General features: G+C 46.2%; 1 protein-coding gene across 1 annotated transcript in view; it reads left to right on the top strand.

Annotated features, from left to right (window-relative positions):
* Nucleotides 1–20,158, top strand: part of GEN1 (GEN1 structure-specific endonuclease) — a 191,430-nt gene that overhangs the window by 132,647 nt on the left and 38,625 nt on the right. The window lies entirely within an intron of this gene.

Raw genomic sequence — 20,158 nt, 5'->3', positions numbered from 1 at the left:
AGGGAGCCTATTTGTCAATATTCCGACTCGTCCTTGCATTATAGAAGGTGCAAAAGTGTGTTGCATTCCTGAGAGGAAGTAGTGAGTATCCTATTGACCTGACCGTGAAGTGGTTTAGAGTTAGAGGCCGGATCACTGGGTATAAAGTGCGGTGGTTGTGAACCCAATTGTAGATTGTATATTAGATTTTACTTGCTTCCGTAGCGGCACGGGCACTGATGATGGAGTGTATTTGCTGGCGCTTGGCATTTTCTTTTCTGCCAGTGCGAGAAATTTTACGAGCCTGCAGTTGAGGTGCAGATCCTCTGCGTTGAAGCAGGCTAGCACTGCCTGTCTCCGTGTACGGATTCCTCTTGAGTTAAACTGAGTTTTGAACAGTCGGATCCGTTCCATGTTTCAGTTCGCTGCAGGTGCGGCAGGTCTTCAGTGGCTGAGCCGCATAGTCGACAGCTGTTTGAAAATGTATCCCTTTGCCATGGCGGGAGATGCGGACTTGAAGGGAGTATCCCCAAGCGATGTTTTCAGAACTTTTCTTTTACATTTCTTGGATAGCCTATTATAACTAATGGGGTAACCCAACGTGGTCATTGGACCTGGGTATCGTTTGGTACGAAGAACAATTCGTCCAAGACCTCAGTATCAGAAGAAGCACAAGTGCAAGAAAATTCAAGATTTAAGTAACAATTTCATACATGCATATAGTCAGCAATGGTGGGTAAACAAAATCCCAAAACACTTTTTAGAATGTGTACCCAATTGACACACAGATTTAGACTTCAACTTCATATCTACACAAGCATTTATTTATTGTTTTCAAATTCATTTATGCAATTTAAAGAATGTTCAGCTCTAATCCATAGGTAAGAAGGAGTGGTTGCTCCAAGAGGGGGTGAGAGGAAGGCAGTGCTCGTGCAAAGAAGTGGAAATTAGAAAAAGAAAAACCTAATAAAGACGTTTTCAAATACAGCCTTATAATCAATACCGAAAATGTATAACTGGTCACGACTTATCAAGGAACCAATTAACTAAAGCCTGTCCGCAAAGATTTTGTTTTGAACAAATTAGTCTCAATAGTTTGCGAGCTGACAAATAAATGTCATCTAGGATCTCAGGAGGGGCAAGAGTGACGTGTGGTACAGACCCATTGGGGGTTAAGCGTCAACGTTTCGACCCAACTTAGAGACTATGAGGGAATTTACCCATCTCTGGGAGCTTCTCCCATAAGACACAGCATTGATATCCTCATTATAACTTAGGTCCCTTGTCTAGTCCCATGGCCACACATCGTTTGGCTTAATAAATGGAAATACACCGACTGTATTCCATGCCACCATCGGTCGCTGAGCTATTGACCGAGTAACCATTAGCAACATTAGCTTTATTTATTAATACTGGACGAGTAGATAATCATTGTTTTCTCGTTGATTTTCTATTTTCTATATTTGTTACATATAATGTTGCCATTGTTTGGTTTTGTCCATCGTGGGCGTTTTGGTATATATGTATGTTACTACACATGTCATAAACATAATCATGTGCCCAATTGTCTTCTCAATGTTTTGCTACATTTGTTAGGCATAATGTTGTCAACGTTTTGTCCGCCGTGAGCGATTTGTCAAAATGTATGCTTTTGGTCTCATAAACCCCTTTTTGAATATTATCATGCTTTTGCGCATGCCACTATGTATCAAATTAATGTTGCCCTGTACACACGGGATTTATGATCAAGAGCAGCGCTTTACGTTGAAGGATTAGCTGTGTCTGTAATGTGATTTATTGAATTAATGTTGCTCTGCACACACATGATGTATGATTAAGAGCAACGCTCTACGTTGAAGGATTAGCTGCGTCTATAATGTGAGGTCACCACGCATGGAATTATACATACAATTTTGTAATTACGTATAATCACTTTGCCTGACACATCGGGTTATTTCCAAGTGTCATAACCCTTTTTAGGTCTCGCTGAGCCTTGCGCTGGCTCGAAGAGACATTTTGTATGTGGGATTTTCAAAGTGCTGCTGGCTGGCCTAACGCTTGCGTTCACGCGATCGTGCACGCGCGCAGCCGGCCGCCAGCAGCACTTTGAAAACTCGTGTGCATCATCGCGATTACTTTCGCTTTCAGAGCGATCGTGATGACGCACGCGCACACACAACTCCCGCTTCTCCCCCTCCCCCACCACATTTTGCGTCTCCGGCCGCTCGCGCGCGGCCAACGCTTGTTTTTCGAGTTCAAATCTTGCTAATTCATTAAAGATAGTGAGCCGACTAACCATAGCACTTAGACAGCTGGGCATATAAAAGTTCTCATAAGTAGAGTCAGAGAGAAGACACATTTCAGTAGTACAATACCCTTGTGGGGGAGTTACTTGGGCCATTCATCTATGTGGAAATAAAAAATAGACTGCAGAGTAAAAGCAAACCCAAGAACAGCACAAAATGCATAAACAGGCGATGTGTGGGGGCCTTGGAAATGTAATCTGGTGCTCGTGTAAAGAACATTACACGTTATTTTAATCGGCAGCTCTGGCCGCGGAACGGGGGTCTCACTTTCTCTGACGTTTGGGTTGTTGCAAGAATTGTTCAGTAGGCTGTGAATTTTAGAGTTCTGCGCGCATTTGGAAGTGGTCTTTATAACACTCGTATAGGTGCACAAGAATTTTACCATTATATTGTAAGAATCTGCACGAAAATAATCGGACTCACGGTCATCGAATTATGTCATGAACAACACGCCCTGACTCCTTAACACCCTGCCGCTTGAAACTGCTAGCTCTGCTCATTTAAAACTGCATGTCGTCTGTTTCTCGAACTTTCGATGCTTACTAATGGGTTTGCTCACTAATTCAACAATCTACGCATAGCATCTTTTTTCAGAAAATAGTAATCCCTACCTGTACTCTTGTCTGTAGCAATGACCTTCAAACGTTTTGATTCTGCAAAAAACATCATTGGAGAGCCCAGAATAACAAACATGTTTTCACACAATTACTGGATCAAGTTGGCAGCTCCGGACATATTTAACAATTCAAACACTGCACTTAAGTGTATTTATTGTTTTTAAAAATGCAATCAAATACACGATTGCTTACATGTTATTGGCAGCTTGGTGTCCTTTATAGTGTAATAGTTTATCCCAAATATAGGTTTGGGGAGGGACTTTGAGGGTTATTTGGAAACCCTCTATCCCTCACTTTGACACCTACTCCCAGCCAAGCCATGAGTGTAAAAGACGTTCCTGATGGTCCCCTGGGAGAGTGACTCACCGCCACTCTCCATTGTTTAACTAAAAACACACATCTGTTTTCAGCGTTGTATCTGTCTCTGTTCCCCAGGGGCATTATGTGTGCTGCACGTGGCCAGAGGGTGGTGCCCCTATCAAATTAGACCCCCGAGGGGCCCCGCCCGACCTTTGGAATATCTCTGATCTATAACTATCATCTCTCTATCTAGAACTATCATGTATCCCCCCTCATGTCTCCCCAGCACCTCCCATGCGATCTACTTCCACCAGGTCCCAACTACTCCCACCTCAAACTTACTATGGTAATTCAAGCGAACGTTAATGTTGAGAACACAAGACCAAAACAACCAACCACAAGCGCTGGCATAGCCAATAGGTCTCGCCTTTGGGACCTTATAAGTATTTAGTTATGCAGCACAATATCCTTGGTGCAACAACATCAACTGTTGCATGGGTAAACACTTAGAAGGTCCCAAAGGCGAGACCTATTGGCTATGCCAATGCTTGTTAGATCGGATTTCAGTACAGACACCAGTGGTTAGGGTGTCACAGTCTGTCTTCTGTGGCTGCCACTCGATTCGGTTCGAGCTAGCAGCTGCCGGGCAACGTTCTCTGACACGACGCCTTCACGGCAACATGCACGCTCGGCCGGGCTTTCTTTAGGGACGCCACCTTTGCTAAACCCGTCTGTTACCGGCCAGCGAGGTACACACTTTGTTCAGGGAAGCAGCTCCTCAAAGGTGAGCATTTTGACCTGCCAAGCAACCCCCTCCCTTTTTTTTGATACTCCTTCTCCCTCGGTTTTCGAACTGAGGGATTTTCGCTTGTGTATTTTGTTTTCTCCACAGAAAGCGGTTGATTTACTCACCATTGGCTTTCACCAGGATTGTTATATTTATATCTACTCGACCAAATATGGGTAAGAGTCATCTCTTCTAGCACATCTGAGCACACCACTGCAGTATTATAATTTTAGTGAGTGCTCCACCTGATGTGTCGCACTGGGGTCACTTACTGTACCCTTGATGTTTATTCCAGATAGTGGTTGCCACTGGACTAGTGATGGATCACTAATCAGGATCCTTTAGACATACCTTCCCCTCAATACAAGTTTGGGTACGGAAGTCGCAACCGGAGTGCCGGTAAGGAATAGATTCCTTTTATTAACCTTTTTCTTAGTTAATTTATCATGGCCAGTTTCTAATGTGCACCCTTCCCATTTACATTCTCAGGCCTCAGCCTCCCGGAAGCCAAGACCTGAACATATCCAGATTAGGTTGGTTTCAGAGGCACGTCAAGGCCTTTCTTATTTTTACCACTTTTGGCAATTGGCATACTCACATGCCCCTTCATTTACTCTTAGGTTGCCTCCCTCCACACTCCCTTGCCCTGAAGAAGATCAGCAAGCTGAGGAATGAAATTCCCTCATGGTCTCCTTGATAGCCTAGGCTGAAGTTTTTTTGAGGGGTAATTGATCGGTATCCATTGATGGTCATCTACCAGTGAGAGGCTTTTTTTTATTGATTCCATACAAGTTTTTTGAAAAAGTCATGACTGGTTGGGATAACCTGGGCTTGAGACAGCCCGGTGTTCACGAGGGATTCCTGGAGAAGTTTCTGGAAGGTGATGTGCACTGCTGCTGCAGCTCTTGCCATAAAAGGTAATTCGAGGTGTTTGTAGCGGTATTCCTGATCTTATGTCAGCTGACAATTAATGTACCTTGCCTTGCCAGGGACTGTTTCTTAAGACCGAACTCCAGCCGGAGCTGTGCCACTGAGCCATAGTTAGGAAAGTTAAATATAAGTCTGTAAGCCTTTACTAGTGTGCTGTCTAGAATCTTAGAGTCTGTACCTCCTAGGGCTTCGCTTCCATAGGTGACTGCTGGTAGTATTTTTGATTGAGCTACCCAGAAGAGAGGTGACTGCCTCAGGCCTATCAGCTTTGATTTGAGGTTCCTCGGTGTCGCTGCCAGTGCAATCCCTTTTCTTTTGATCGCCACCTTCTGCTTGGCGAATTGTCCCCTCTTATCGATTTGTATGCCTAGGTACTTGTAGCTTGTTGTATTTTGGATCTGTGTCGTCCCCAGGTACCAGACAGAGAGTTTCTTCCTGTCGCGGTTGATGGTCATTGTTTTTGCATGCCCAAGATTTACTTCCAGAAAGTTCTCCGCTTGTGTTGCGCAGATGTTGCATGCCCACCTGTGTGTGGCTCGCCAGGACCACATCATCCGCATATAAAAAAAAAACTTGATAACATTGTACCCCTCTGTGAGAAAGTGCTCTTTCTGCATGGTTGCTCCCACTTTTTGCTGATTTGCTGATGTGCTTTGACTAAGTGTGCCCTGGGCTCCTGCTAATCGGGTACCCAGGGCCTACGTTCTTTCCCTAAAACTGCATTAATGCCTAAACCCAATTGGCATCTCTGGCCACAGGTAGGCACCTCGTAAATGGTACCACAGTTACCCAGGGCATTGTGACAAGAGAAGGTGCCTAAGGGCTGCAGCACTTATTGTGCCACCCTTAGAGGTCCTGTACCATTACACTCACACACTGCCTTTGCAGGCTGCGTGTTTTGGTGCAGAACAAAGTGAAAAGAGTCGACTTGGCACACATCTCTGAGTGCCATGCCTACAACCCACTGCCCTGGCATAGATCAGTCACCCCTCTAGCTGGGTGCACTATACCAGTGGTGAGAGTACAGGTGCATGAACCCTGTACCCCTAAGTCCATTCTTAGACATTGTAAGTACTGTGCCATTTAGAGTATATGGTGCTAGGAGTTTGTCATCACGAACTCCACAGCACCATAATGGCTACACTGAAAACTGGGCAGTTTGGTATCAACCTTGTCAGCACATTAAACCCACACTGATGCCAGTGTGGGATTTAATGAAAAATGCACACATAGGGCATCTTAGAAATGCCCCCTGAAAACTAACCTACCACTAGTGTTCAGGCTGAGTGGCTGCTTTCAGCTGCCACCACCAGACATGTTTCTGGACCCCCTGGGTCGAGAGCCTACTTCTCTCTGGGGCATGAACAAATGCACATCCTGGGACGAGGTGCCAAGCCTCCTCCCTCAGGAGGGGCAGGCTTCACGAAGGGGAAGCTTCAAGGCTTGCCACCTTTCTGAGCTTCCCCAAGCCACTTGCTGCTTTCAGCAACTGGTTCCCACTGGTTCTGACCCCCTCTTTGGACAGGAGAACCGGTGGGAAAAACAAGTGTGGAAGAAAGGTGTGCCCACCGCTGCCACTTCCACCCCTCGGATGGGGAGGCGATCTTAAGCACAACTCTCAGTCCCCGCCATCTTGCAGATGGGGGGACTCAGCCAACCAGGGACAGGTTCATACCCCCTCCCACTGGAGGGTGGCATAATAGGGGGTGTACCCACCCCAGGCAAGGGACCCATTGGTCCCAACCTTTTTACCTTCCAGTGGCTAGAAGAATTGAGTTTAAGGCCTTGACATTAGCATTCCGGTCAATCCACGGTAACTGCCCTAGTTTCTTAAAACAACGCTTGTGTAGCTATAAGCAGACCCAACTGCTGAGATCTAATGCACAAAATCTCCTCTGCACTCCTCGATTTAGAAGAGCTCGGATGGGGGGCAGATCTTTCACGGTTAAGGCTTCTAAACTCTGGAACTCCTTGCCTAACAACACAGCAGATCCGCCCCACTCTGCACCCGCCGTCCACGGCCCGAGCGGGCAAACACCACGAGGAGGTTCCCCTGGCGATCCTAACCCAAGATCCGGCGAGCCCTGACCTGCCTCAAAACTCCAGCCAACACCTGCAGCCTAAATCCAGAGGGTCCCCCCAACTGCAACCAAGAGCTGGTAAGAAGATCTGACCCTAGAAGGCACCCCTCCACCCCGCGGCCTTGGGTGGCAAAACCGACGGTGCCTAACCAATCCCCAACTTACCTCTCGGAGTGGTGGTCGCACCCAGAAGACCTTCGTTCACAAGCCTGCAGTGCCTTTGCAAACCAAAGGTTCCCCATTGCAAACAACAGGACACCCGACGTCGAAACAGCACCCTGCATCAGGATGCCCTAGTGCCGCTGAGGGTGCACCTTTGGTGCTACTTTGTTTCCCCATTTACCCTGAACTAAATTCTAGGAGCTTTACTCCCACAACCAAGTGGCCTGCTCGTCAGCAGCCACCAACCGGAGGCACCCTATCCCTCATTGGATAACATTGGGCATCAGTACTCTGCACACGGCCGCCCTAATGCCGCTGAGGGTGTAACTAGAGTGCATCCCTGACCCTGGGGAACCCCCTGAGTCTACCCCCAGAACCTCAACTCCCACTACCAAATACTTAACTCAAAACCGATAACACTATTTTCCTCCATAGGATAACATTGACTGTTTTTCTTGGAAAAGTTTTAAAGTGTGGAGTTTGAAAACCTAAATAAATTCTTTAAAATTGTACCATTTAACCAAAACGATTTTACTTACCTGTATACAGGAAATGTCCCAGAGTAGTTTTCAGGTATACTTCTCTGAGTAAGTGAAGTAATCTAAAAAGTAACTTACCTGGTGTTTTACTGAAAAGCCCATTCAAGTCTATGTACTGTATTTACAAAGTATTGCATTTCTATGCAACCATACTGTAAGTCAAAACAAAGTGCATATGCAATTACAATTCAAACTGTTTACAAACTGCATTACTACTGTAAAGTATGTATTGCTTACATGTGCCAGGCTTGCTTCGTTCTAGAAAATAAAATAACTAAAAAAATATTTTTATACAAAAACAATTGGTCTGAAGTTCAGTCTTTGGGTGTGTGAATTCATTTGCTGACTGTGTACAACAAATGCTTAACACTATCCTCTGATACTGCCTTACTGCTCGACCACACTACCACAAATAGAGAGTGAGGTGCTATCTAACTTTACCTCTGCCTACCTTTGGGGTTCCACTGGACTCTGTGCACACTATACCTCACTTTGGTGTGTAGTATATACAGAGCCAGCTTCCTACACCCTCAGCCTGGGGGCATGGGAGTTACCAGAGTTGAGAATCTGCGTCAGATCTGCCATGTAGAGGTTAAATAGCATAGGGGTGAGAACACACCTCTGTTTTAGCCCTTTGGTGGTTGTCCCTTACCTTAAAAGGTGCTTGCCCTAGCCCAGCTTCACCTGCACCCAGGTGTCTGTGTGCAGTAGGATCAGCATACCCAGCAATCGCCGCTGGACCTTCCAGGTGGCCAATTTCCTCTAGAGCCTGGCCCGGTCTATGTTATTGAAAGATGCTCTAAACCCTATGAAGCAAAGATGGGGAGAGACTGCTTAGAGCATCTTGCTGCATCCACGAGCATTGACATGGCAAGGATGTGTTGAATGCTTGACCCACTCCAGACTTCGCCTCTGAAGAGCCTGGCCACTGCCACACTCTACAGCAATAATAAACAGCACATACACTCTGCGCATCTCTTTGTTACAGATTAGATGAGAAACGTTCTGTAGGTATGGTTCAGCTGCCTCCTCCAATGCAAGATTTGTTTAATTCTTAGTAAATTTGCCCTTTTGACCAGTTAGCATGAAATTGTTTTGTGACCCACTCTTTCTTAGCAATGGTGTATGTAATTTTGATAAACAAAGCATGAAAGCTGAACTTCACTAAAAATAGGTCCTTTTGTGAATGAATGCATGAATACTTTATTTGTGCAGTTAATCAAAACCATTACAAAACGCAACATATTTAAAAAAGGAAGAAAACCACTTTTAGAAGTATAAAACAAAAATATTTGTTTGAAAGATTGTTTTTGTTCATAAAATAAGACAGTGATTTGAAAAAACCTTTATGGGCAAAGCAAATCAAAAGTTCAGTGTTGTCCAAGCATCCACAACCCAGGCCCTCCCTTCTAAAGAACTCCAAAGGGTACGCCCTCACTCGGCGTGTGAAGAGTTGCCCTTCAATAATGTGCAGGTGTGGTGAACAGATTTCCCAAAGCTGGCCATGTGCTTTAAAATATCCAAAGTATAAAGTTGTTGGATGGCCTCTTTTGCTGTACAGGTGCCTAATTGAAGGAGGATCGGTCTAAGATAGATTCTACGAGCTGGCTGAAGGGCTGGAAAGCAGAATAGAATGTGGGCCAAGGATTCTCGTTTGTAATTGCAGAAGCAGCACTCCCTAATGCCCGGTCTTGTGTTCACAGTTGGATATAGTTCTTTTGAGGGAGGGGGTGTAATCTGGCAGCTAAAATCCTGTGTAGGGCTTGCCTCCCCACGGCCTGCCTAAGGTGAGGTTTCTAACTGGACCGTGTATGTAGGAGACTTTGGGTCTCATGAAAGCCTCTTGCTGCCAGGGATTCCATGTCCAAAGTGCGATAGCGTAGCCGCAATTGCTTTTTTATTGTTGCCTTGATAGTAGCATGGTTGGTTAAGCTAGGGTCCCAATTCTCTGTGGCAAGCTGCAGAAGTTCTTTGGCTAAAGCAAGACAGGCGGACCATGGGTTGCTGGATTGTAGGAAAATCGATTTTAAAACAGCCTTCATAGAGTTTGTGGGGGCTGCCATTGTTAAGAAGAAGTATTTTGAGAGAGTTGCCAACTCTTATAGCTTTTGTTGGTTGAGGTCAAATTCCAAACGAATTAAGGTGTTCCTGGTGCAAGCTGGTAAACGAAATATCTTTCTGTAGGCGGTGAAATGTATTTTTTCCAGGTCTTTTAATTGAGGGACGGTAAGAGTTTGGCCCTCAGGACTCTTTGTATGGCCTTTATTGATGGGCTATCCAAAGTCACGTATAATTTGCAAAGTGCATAGGTGACCATTTTCCCCTTCTGCTGCAGTTTGTGGAGGTGCACCCGTGGGCGGCCCGATTCACTAATCCAGACCCCAAGGTCCTTTTGTGGTTGATTACCTAGTGATTTATTGATGCAAGTGTTATGCTGGTACTGCTAACCCAGAACCTACTATCTTTGTTCTGCACTGCTATGGAGATTGCAAGGCTGGCTCAGAGAAACAGTGCTTGCCTGATTAGGAGCTAGTTTTGCATGCTGGTGGGAGAGAGAAATAAACCCCCCCAACCTGGCTTCCTATACATTCCAAAACACTGGAGTTTTCTTCAATCTCTGGATCTTGGACCTAGAACTTGGCTAGGCCTACCTCTCTGACACTTGCTGCTTTAGATGGCATCGCCATGATGCCCTTCAGCTGACTACAAGCTCTATAAATGCTGCCCTCTACCCTTCACCCTGTTGCCAACATTCTAATCTGTCTCTCCCTCTCGTGTCGCCCTATTTTTCATTTGTTCTGTGTCGCCTGGTTTTCCCACCACTGCAGTTTTTTACACCTAACTCCCTGCCAGGTCTCCAAGCTTTCCTCTCCTACCTGTCCTTTCTCCTCTTCCTTCTTTGCTCTGCTTCATCTCTCCTTCCTGCTTTCCTTTTTAGGTCTCACATAGACAGCACATGTGTTGTCTCTTCAAGACATTTTGTTTACTGTTAGTGGGTTTGGAGCCCTCCCATTACTTACCATTGGTGGGCTTCAAGGGCACTCTCGGTTGCTTGCTTCCAGCTGGCCACCTAAGCATTCTGCACTTCCCTCTTCTTGCATGTGACCCTCCCCCAGAGCATGGCTCAAGTACTTGTGTCCTTACACTGCTTGTACTTTTGGAACCCATTTTTTTCTTTTTGTTGATCCACTCTACTGAGTGCAGTTTTCCTAGCTGGCACTGTCATTTGCTTGTTGTTTTAGGCTGTCCAACTTGACTTCGTCTCTCCCGTGAGCATTCCTTCTTTGCTATATCCTCCCCAGTACTCATTATCTATAACAGGCCTTTAAAAAAATATATTTTCTTATCTTGTCTCATTTGCTGTGCATTCAAAGATAGAGGTCAAATGTCAGGCTTTGTATTTCAATGGAACATTGGTGTTTGCCTTTCTTTCGCAAACTTCAAAGTTAGAGCATTTATGTGACAATCCATCCTGCTGAGTACCCATGCAAAAGGACAGGCTGTAGGATGTTATCTTTTCTAGCACACAACAAAAATAAACTGTGCTGATACTTTTGAATACATCAGAATGATACCAGTAGAAATTAAGCCATACAATACATTACATTATGGTGACATTTCCACAGATTATCATTTGTGCGCAGTAAAACTGTATGTCTGTGCAAATCTAATGGCTATTTTCAATTGGAAATGTGTTATCTGTTATGGCAGTGCACTACCACACCATGCATACTCCACTCTATACCACTCCACTTTACACTACTCCTCTCTAGAACACTCTATACCACTTCACTCTACAGCCATAGGTCTACAAACTGTGGGGCACGCCCCCCTTGGGGGGCGCACACTTCACCCCACCACTTCACCTTCTATTGTTGCTTCCAGGCGCGAGTCGTTTAACTCAGCCCGGGTTGCTGCAGCTCCAGCTGCTGGGTGCTTGGCTGAGGGTGTCTGGAGCCACAGGTCTTTAAAGGCCAGAGGCGCAACAATTTCGGGAAGGGGGGGACTAATTCTTCCAGCAATAGGAAGAGTGAAGATGCAGGGGCTCTAAGAAGGGTGAAAAAACAACAAAGCCTTGTTAACGCGTAAATGTTCTTTTAAAGACCTGTGAAGTACTCTGGTGCGGCTGGCAGCTCCAAAACTGTCTGTGTGTTGTGCCCAGGAAGCTGACTTACACTGGGCTGACACACACAACAGGGGGGGGTGGGTGAGGGAAGCCCTTTGAGCCCTATGGGCGTTGCGCTCCTGATGTGAAGGCATTTGTATCCCCCAGGTCTTAGTCAGAAGCTCCTTTTTGGGCGGCACCCTTATCTGGTCAAAATACACCACTGGACCCAACAGCTACCTCATCCCTTTGGTCTTCGCAAATGCAACTTGTCAAAAGAGTATGCCTTTGTTCCGGATTTCTCTTATCTCTGATCCACAATTTGGGGATCCTCCTTCACCCACAGGGTGTGTTCGAACTGCGACCCTTTGCAAGTCGAAACTGGTCAGACAGGAGGTCCTGTATGTTTTTTAAGGCCTTTTACATGGCTGCCGCCACCGATTCAGATACTGTCAATTCTCACATGATGATAAAATCCGTGTCCATACCATATCTCACTGTTGTGTCCTGCCTCGCGTACCCATGCTCTTCAGCCATGTCTGCGTGGAGGTGAGTGACAAAGGGGGGCTACGGATTATCAATGTTCAGCAATTCAGTCAGACCCCATGGCCCTAGCTGCTGTTGAAACTTGCAGGGAGGGCAGAGATTGAAATGGGACAGCTCACAGGAGAGACTGCCCACTGGAGCTCTCCTCGATCCATGTGACGTCTAAAACCGGAAGCGTGGCCTTCTGCTGCAACATGTGCTGAGGCGGTGGCACCTGTCGCTGCATCACTGTAGCAAATCACAGTCGCACCCACACTGGCACCACGTCAAAGCGGGTGTTGCACACTGCCCAGAATGAGATGCCAACAGATTTTATTCCAGAATCAAAGATACTTCTTTTTCTGATATCTTGTTTAGGGGCAAGGATGTGGCACAGCAGCCAGAGCTGATGACTGTAGAGCTGGGAAACCAGGTTCAATTCTTGATGTCTGCTCAACATCCTGTGATTCTGGGCAAATCACTTAATCTCCCTGTGCTTACAAAAAATTAATTTGTGCTTGTGTAATGTAAAAGATGCTCCTGTAAAGCGCTCCAATACCTTTGGGTCATGTTCGTGCTATATAAAACTGCAAAAAATATAGTACAAAACTTTGTGAGCACTCCCGTTTCCAGGCACTGCTCAAGACTGTAAGTGGAGCACAAGCTAAGGATGGCAGAAGCAAGAATCCGTCCACACATTGTCTCTGTGGAGAAAAACATGCACTCCCACACCTGTGTTTTGGGAGTGTTTTTGCTAATCAATCCTAAATTTTGTGTTTTATGTGAAAGATAAAGCACCAATGTAATTTTGTGTGCTAATTCTTTTATTGGAGACTTTTCATTTGAACTTTAGAATAAGCACATGCACTACAAAAACTTCAGTTTACTAAACACTCTTACTTTATTTAATATTATTTGCCCTATACCGCCTGGGCTGTGCAGGAGGGAATGGCCATCAATGATGCAGAATACCAGGTTCCAGAACTTTTTTGTCAGGTGGTGGTGGTGGTGGTGGTGAGGGGGGCTCGACGTGTAAAAAGGTTTAGATGGGGGGGCTCGACTGACAAAGGTTTGAACACCTCTGCTCCACTTTGCCCTTCCACTCTGTGCCATGCCACTCCACACCACTCCACTGTAAGACACTCTACGACACGGCTCACCACTCCACAATATTCCACTCCATTCTACACCCATTCAACTCCAATATACCCCAAATCATTCTACCCCACTCCAATTTACCCCAATCCAATTCACTACAATCTGCCCTACTCCAGTCTGCCATTCCAATCTACCATACTCTAATCCACCCAATCTGCTCCTCTCCAATGCACCCCACTACACCCCAATCTACTGCTACTTATCTCCACTCCAATCTACCCCACTCTACTCCACTAAAAATCTACTTTACTCCATTCTACCCCAATATACCCCACTCCACTCTACCCTACTCCAATCTAACATGCACCACTCTACCCTACTCAAATCCACCCAAACTACCCCACTCTACTCCACTCCAGTCTATCCCTCTCCACTCTACCCCGCTCCATTGTACGCCACTTCACTCCAATCTAACTCACTCCAATCTACCACACTCTACTGTAATCTAATCCGATCTACCCCATTCCAGTCTAGCCCAATCTACTCCACTCTACCCCACTCAACCCTACCCCAATCTTCCTCACTTCAAACTGCCACGCTCCAATCTATCCCACTCCAATCTACCCCATTAAACTCAACCCCAATCTACCCTACTCTAATCCACCCAATCTACCCCACTCCCAAGTACCCCGCTCCACTCCAATCCATCCCACTTCTCTCCAATCTACCCTACTCTAATCCACCCAATCTACCCCATTCCAAGTGCCCCACTCCACTCTAACGTGTCCCACTCCACTCTGCTCCAAATCACTCTACTCCAATCCACTCTACCCCAATCCACTCTACCCCACTCTTTCCCTATCTACCCCAATATACATCCTTCCGCTTTAACCTGATCTACTGCACTCCTGTCTACTGCAATCCACCCAGATCTACCCAACCCCTTTCCACTCTAATTGACCCCATTACACTACAGTCTACCCCACTCAACTGCAACCTTCCCCACTCAGCTCAATCTATCTCCCTCTTCTCCACTCAATCTACCCCACTACAATCTACTCCCACTACTCTGAGCCAATCTACCCCACTCTACTCTAAACCAATCTACCCCACTCTACTCTAAACCAATCTACCCCACTCTACTCTAAACCAAGGTGTACCCCACTCCATGCTACTCTAAACCAATGTATGCCCTCTACCCCAACCCAGTCTACTCCACGCACCTCCAATCTACCCCATTCTACTCTACCAGAACCTATCCCACTGCAATCTACCCCGCCCCACACCATGCCACTGACGTTTGGCTATGCTGAGCAGCAGCCACAATGGTGCACAACATGGCTAAAACCTATTACCAAAGGCAATAGCTCTCATATTGGCGAGACCTATTGGCTTTGCCAGCGCTTGTTTTAATCGCGTGTGCGCATGCTTCCTGGATTGTCTAGGTTTTACTGACGCCCAGAAAGTGGAACAGGGTTCTTCTGACAATATTACCGGATTAAACTATGGTGTTTGGAATCCTGAGGCATGACGTTTCAGAGCTGTATTCGGTTTAGAGTTCTTGCTCCAATTTGAGGGTTTGTGCGCCGTAGATTGGATGTTTATGATTGGTGTGTAGTGATAATTTAATTTGCTGGTCTGCCGGGTGGGCTTCGTGCCTCGCTTCGCACACCTGCGCTCCACACCCCCGCGCTCCACACCCCCATGCTGCCTGCACCGATCGCCCCTCGTTTAATGCCCGCCGGCTCCTGCCCACGCTGCTGCCGCCATGCGACATCTGGCGCTCACGTGCCAAACCGGGCCTTCTGGCCCAGGTCGGCACAGGTGACCAGAAGTACATTTTCACTTTCACATTCCTGCTCTAATTTTGTGGCAGGGGACGAGTGTCGCTGGGCCACCTTCCTGTGAGCAGGACAGTGGCGCCTTCCAGTCTGGCCTCCGGCGTGTGAAGAGGAGCGCAGGGGTCGTGTGTAGAAACGCACCCAGCACCTAACGAAATATGGGCTGTCTCCCTTTCATTACAGCTGCTGTGGTTTCAAACCACCCCGCTTCCTGCAGCCCCTGATATTACTCTGAATCGACACAGGGAGCACACCGTAATGTATTTTATAGCGCTTGTTTCACCAAAAGGGTGACTCAAAGCACTGAAACTTCTCACTCCAAAATTATGAACGTGAGATTTCATCTTGCATTAAACGTTTCCACCAACATGCTTGTTTGGAATACCACCGTTTAATAGCTATTTTGCTTTTTAAAAACCTCATGGTTTAATACCGCGCTCTAACGGAGGCTCCTAGACGCTCTAAAGTAAATCGGTGAAATCGCCCGCGTTCGTCAGGGCATTGGGTTCGGGATGCACAGCTGATCGCCGCTGAGGGCTGGAAGGGGGCAGTGGCAGGCGGCGCGGGCGCCTCTGAACCACGGACACGCCTGGTGTATTCATGGTTTCCCACCGCGGGGACTTCTACTGGATGTCTGGCTCGTGGCCCCGGCTCTGGGAGCTGGACTATGGGGACCCTCTCCGGGCTGCGGGGGATCCATGAAGGTACAGATACGGGACTGTGCCGAAGCACGGACGCGTGGGGTTGCAAAGCCTACACACACAAAAATACAACAAACAAACATTTGCACAAATAATCTTTAACACGCAATCCAGTTTTGCAGAGGAATCGTTTTCTACAGTTTTGCTAGTCCCGCACCGATCCCTGGGATTATCTCTTGTTAGAGGTGTAATCCTAGCCACGCGCTGCCCAGGGCTTCGCAGATGCGTGAACCAGGCGCGTCAGGGGTACTTTGTGAAGCTGGCGCGCCTCCTACCAGTAATGATGTTCTCATCAATGTCTGATGTTTCTGTGCGGCAGGGCGTGTCTGCTCCTCTGTGGCATTGAAAGATGTGGCGGGCATGGATGCAGACACCCACAGAGCCTCAGCATTTCTGCGGTCATCTGTCTACATTACACTACTGGCGTCGGCGCGTACGCCTTTTTATTTCCGAACAATGTTTTGCGGTCAAGCTGAAAGCTTTGATTTTTAGCGTTCATTTTAAAAGACACTTTAACGCGCTACAATATAAACGCGATAGCACCTCGTCATTATTTAAGTCCACCTGCTGTAAGGAATATACAGAAACTGTGCCCAAAGTGTAAATCTTTTTATTACCCCTAGCAAGTTCCCACTAGATTACTTTTTTCAATGTTTTTTCGAAACTCCTAAATGATAGAGAATGGCGCGAGTTGTTTGGGGGACTAGAGTTGATGGGTGAGGAAAGTAACTCGCACACGGTTACAAATAATGGCGATCAGGGTAGCGGCCAGAAGAAGTCAGAGCTAATAGTAACAGCGCTGCAGCATACACCGAGTATGGAAGGGCGTCTCAACTTCCTCATCACTGAAAATATTCTGAGCTTTATTGATTTTGTTTTGTTGTCATAAAGGGAGATGTGTCGTGTCTTCAGTAATTATATATTGTGAGTCTTTATCCGTGGTTATGTTTATTGGTTTTGCCTGGGCAGCCTCCCGAGACGGTTCTATTGACATGCTTACCTCGGGGCTTGGTGTCATTGACGGGGATTCTGGTTCATGGACTCCAGGTAGACTGTTCTCAGTCAGTTGGACCCTGCCTCTAGAGGTGTAAGACCTATTCCCTTTCAAATCATCCTGCCGTGGAGACGCCTGGCAGCTAGCCTTACCGCCTAAAACACCTCCCTCTCAAGATGGGGTTCAAAGGTGAGTTCACCTCTGTATTTAATTCAGCCCTGAGCATCCGCACTTCTCCCTTCGCTCCAAAGATCTGTTCCAAACGTTAATTGGCTTCTTAGATAACGAAGCCGTAGAATCCAACCCATCACATCTCCCCCCTTAGCAACACAAAATGTGATATAAGATACTTTACCAAATAGTTGTCATAATTTGGAATCAAATCTCTGAAATGTGTAGGACGAGTAACAATACACCCAAAAAGTCCTTCGTTAATTCTATCACCATATGTCTGTGTTGTAACACTTTCTGTTGCGGAGTCTCTGGATGGGGCTGCTTCCATAAGAGGCATGTCTCTGGAAATAGATGTATCATAAGTATTCTCAGTGTCACCGGAAGCATCACTTCCACCAACAGTGTCAACCAATTGAAATTCCTACTATACTTTGACCCACACTTCACTTCCCGATTTGCACCCCATATTACACTTAGCAAACCTCCCAAAATGCCACCATTTTCATTTACTCATCACTCGTACATGTTCATAGAATCTTTCGTTCCCTTTCCTCTTCATACTGAACGTTTCACCCTCACAAACTCCTCACTTTCACATTCCTTATATACTTTTTGAACCTTACCAATGTTTCCTTCACCATATCAACTGATAGTTCCACTTTCTTACGCCCTGCCATCCAGCTCACATTATCTTTAAAGAAAGGAAACCTACCCCACATGGTAGTGAAATAATTCCAACTAGTTACTGACAGAGTTATGCAAGGAACCCACATACATTGCTTAACTTCAACAGTCCAATATTTCACACTTTTCTTTGACAACTGAGCGAGCTGATCTTCACTCCATTTTTTTCAAAGTTTGCCTTGAGTGCCAACATTTAGTTATCAGTACCCATTTATGCGAAGAATTATATACAATAATTCAGTACCAGAAATTCGACATTGATACTGCCAATATACTATGGGTGGCCCATATAGCAACAATTACCTCCGTATTTCGGAGTCAGATTTTTCTCATGGTTTGCTTCCTCCATCCCCCTCAGCCCCAATATGCCATGGCTGCCCTCTCGATGGCAAAGATATGCCTCTTGAATCCCAGCACCAGCATTTGCCGTAGGTGTCCCTTTATATCGGGTATTAGTTTCAGTATTTCAGAGCCTGCGTTATGCCCTGGGCGTCCTCTCTTATACCAAGAGTTACCTCCAGTGTCCCAGTGCCAGTATTTTCCCACACGTTAGCACAGTATTTTCCCACAGGTTAGCACTTGCCTAGAATTTCCTTCAGTATGCAAGCACCAACATTTTTCTACAGGGAGAGCCCCATACCAAGAAATACTTCTAGTGTTTTAGAGCCTGCATTTTGCTATGGATATATACCCTTCCTTATGCCACTAATTAGCTTCAATATGTCATAGGCAGTATGTTACCTTGGGTGCTGCCATAAGCCCAGAATGTTATTGCGTATGCCATGGCTAGCGGTAGACTCACAATCCTAAAACACACAAAAGAATACACTCTTACTCACTCTCTGATTTATACTCATTCCTCACATTCTGCCTGTTCCCCCTCACTCAAACTCACACTCTCTCCCATAAACATTCTCGCGCATACTCACACCCACTCACTGTTACTCGCAAAAAAACATACTCACTGGTTCTCACAAACACACTTGCATACACTCACCCTTTGATACTCGCTGATTCTGGGCCTTTATGCAATGGTACCAGCTGCACAATTGATAGCTACAACCCTAACTAACTTAAATGCCCTCCTACAAACTTCAATCACTCACTCCTTCGAATGCACTCACACTCCTTCACTCACTCACACCTTCACATTCACTTATCCACACACTCTAAATCATATTCTCACTTTCACTCCCATTAATCTTCTCAAACACTCACACACAGTTACTCTATCACATTTACTCTGTCGCTGCGAAACACACTCACAAACACATACACCCACATGCACAGAGAAACATTTATTTTTTAAACTTACTTTGCTTGCAACTCGGATGATCCATGGCAGTAGCAGAGCAGCAATCTGGTGCTGGACATTGGCACAGCAAGCCACGTTTACCAGTGAGGAGCCAGACAGAGCAGCAATGCCTGGTTTGAAAAGGAGGAAACCTACCGCAGTCCTTCTCCCAGCTTCTTGATAGGACTGGAAGCACAGCCATATGAGAAGTTGGGGCCGTGCTTGGGATCCTGCCTTTGCTGCTCTGCGTGGCTCCTCATTGGCCGCAGTGATGCACTAATGTGCACCTCGACAGCCACTGAGGCATGTGCAGTATGTTTGCTAAATGAAACGGGCTGCACCTGTGTGAGGGTATTGTAGTTGAACTACACCCCTCACATGTAGAATCCAGATAGATATTCACCTACAGAATGCTGTGTCTTCTAAACAACACTCTAGCTGATGTGTGCCCCAGTCCCCTCTTCTTCCTGTCACCAGGAGCCTGGAGACAAGGCCAGGCGGGTTTACATGCGCCCTGGCAGTGCGCATGAAAATATAAAAGTGTGTTTAATGAACACTGCTTAGTTAAATCATTGGTAGCAGCGGCAAGTGGCACACACGAGGCCACCGATTATAATATCGCCCTATTGGCTCTTTCTACTTTGCCGCTGTCCCAGGGTGATACACAGGAGTAGTTGTATGTGCTGTGCCAGTACATTTCAAAAATGTACCAACATTCTCTGTCTGAAAACTAGTTATTCTCTTTGGGATACCTTCTCTCTGGAAAATACTGTGCAAAAACTTTACAATAGTACCCGCATCAACTATCTCTACTACTGCTAGTCATTTTGAAAATGAATCCATCAGTATTAAACTGAATAGTGACTTTCCATCTTACCCACTATTGGGCCGGTTACATCTACGCCCACTGTTTCCCATCAGGACACCCAATGGGGATTAAAGGGTGAGTTCATCATGACAGGAGTCTTGTCAAAACAGGCCGAGTCTATGCCCTCCCGCAGTAACTGGTGTACATCATTCTCTACCCCAAGGAAATCTGTT

Source organism: Triturus cristatus, chromosome 6, assembly GCF_964204655.1.
Source record: "Triturus cristatus chromosome 6, aTriCri1.1, whole genome shotgun sequence".
Classification (NCBI taxonomy): domain Eukaryota; kingdom Metazoa; phylum Chordata; class Amphibia; order Caudata; family Salamandridae; genus Triturus; species Triturus cristatus.
This window is presented reverse-complemented; position numbering and strand designations above follow the sequence as displayed.